A 2,154-nucleotide genomic window follows, 5' to 3' on the forward strand; every position below is an offset into this window, starting at 1 on the left:
GTAGATTGCAAAAATTTTCTCCCGTTCTGCAGGTTGCCTGTTCATTCTGATGGCAGTTTCTTTTGCTGGGCAGAAGCTCTTTAGTTTAATTAGATCCCATTTGTCTATTTTTGCTTCTGTTGCCATTGCTTTGGCTATTTTAGTCATGAAGTCCTTGCCCATGCCTGTGTCCTGCATGGTATTGCCTAGGTTTTCTTATAGGGTTTTTATGGTTTTAGGTCTAACATTTAAGTCTTTACTCCATCTTGAATTGATTTTTGTATAAGTGGTAAGGAAGGGATCCAGTTTCAGCTTTCTACATATATCCATGTTTTCTGTTCATTCCTCAGTCCACTAAAGTTTGGTTCAACAACCACCTTCCTTTAAACTAGTTTTATCAGGATTAGCACTGATGTCTTTGCTAAATCCAAAGGGTGCTTTACATTATTTGACCATGGTAAATATTTCCTCCCTCTGGAAATTTTCCCTTGTCTTCCATGATACTACTTTCTTCTGGGTTTTCCTAACTCTCTAATTACTTTTCAGACTCCTATTATAAGCCCCCTTTTTCTCTGCCTACATCTTATTTCACAGGATTTCATCTTTAGCTCTCTTTTCTATTTAATTTTTCTCAGATCCCCACCTCAAGGCAAAATATTGCACCTAAGTCCCATACCTATTTACACAACTGCCTACTGACATGAAATCTTCAAGCCTAACACACATAAAATGGAACTTAATATCCCCTCACATACACTTCCTTCTCTTATAGGCTTTATTTCAATTAATGACTAGGATCTACTTAATGCTTTAGGAACCTATCCAAGAGACATGGATTCCAAATGGCAAGGGAGGGGAGTGGTAGGGAAACAGATGGCTTCCAGGAGGAGGTGACACTTAAGCTAGGTGACTAATCAAGGGAGAATTGAATGAGGTATTTGGAAGTGATGCAATGTGAGTTAGGGAGGACACTCTATGTGCAGGAATAGAAGCAAAAGCACAAAGAAAAATAATGCTACACTTTTTTTCTGAAAGTGGAGAGTAACTCAGAATTGATGAAGTATACTTTTTTGGGGGGGGGGTAGGAAGAATGGGCAAGAGATATGGTTGGTAAGGTAGGCAGAAAATAGATCATGAAGAATCTTTTATGCCATTCTAAGGAATCTGGATCTTATCCTATCAGGTCAGAGTTCACAAGTTGATTGTTCACAGACTACACAAGTGGCTTCTTTGGCTTATGCCATGCTTTAAAACGTGATGAATTATTTGTTGACATTTAAAAGCTAAACGATTTCACATAAAATCTGGATTTCCAGTCTCTTTTGAAGACCTGGAAGTTCTGGCCACATTTTCTCACATTTGACAGGCTCTAATGTCACCACTCTGCAATAGTCCCCATCTAATCTGCTTTGTTCAGTTGTCACTTCTGCTACCTGTCTGGCCCCTGAGAGCTTTGGCAGTTGCTACTTCTGCTTCAGATGATGAGAAATCATTGAAGCAAGAGAGTAATACCAGATATTTGGGTCAGAAAGATCATTCTGGAAGAAAAATAGAGGACAGGTGCTGGGGCATAGGGAAGAGTGCCCTAAAGAAATGAATGCAAATTCTAGAGTAACAGTGCATGTGTTTACAGAGGGAGAACAAACATCACTTTGCCCCAGACACCATTTATCCTCCTAAACCACTGGATAGCTCAGAGGAGACAAGACTCATGCAGTACTGAGGTGACAGCTGAAGATGGCCTCAGCTAGAGCAATGACAGTACAGATGGAGAAGAGGGGCCAGGAATCAATAAAGCTTAATTATTGATTGTATGTGGCATGTAAAAACTGGAAGGAATATAAAATAATTTCCAAGTGAATGATAGAGAACAAGGTGCTAAAAATTCTCACTTATCACACTAATAAAAGACTTCTGTATTAATTGAACAAATTTGCTTTCATAATGATTACCTTACTAGATCTATTTTCACATATGCCTAGTAACTATAAATTAGTCAATTATACATCATTTCTTTTTTATTATTATTTATTTATTTTTTTATTATTATACTTTAAGTTCTAGGGTACATGTGCATAACGTGCACGTTTGTTACATATGTATACTTGTGCCATGTTGGTGTGCTGCACCCATCAACTCGTCATTTACATCAGGTATAAATCCTATGCAATCCCT

This window comes from Mandrillus leucophaeus, unplaced genomic scaffold (genome assembly GCF_000951045.1).
Source record: "Mandrillus leucophaeus isolate KB7577 unplaced genomic scaffold, Mleu.le_1.0 Scaffold455, whole genome shotgun sequence".
In the NCBI taxonomy this organism is placed as follows: Eukaryota; Metazoa; Chordata; class Mammalia; order Primates; family Cercopithecidae; genus Mandrillus; species Mandrillus leucophaeus.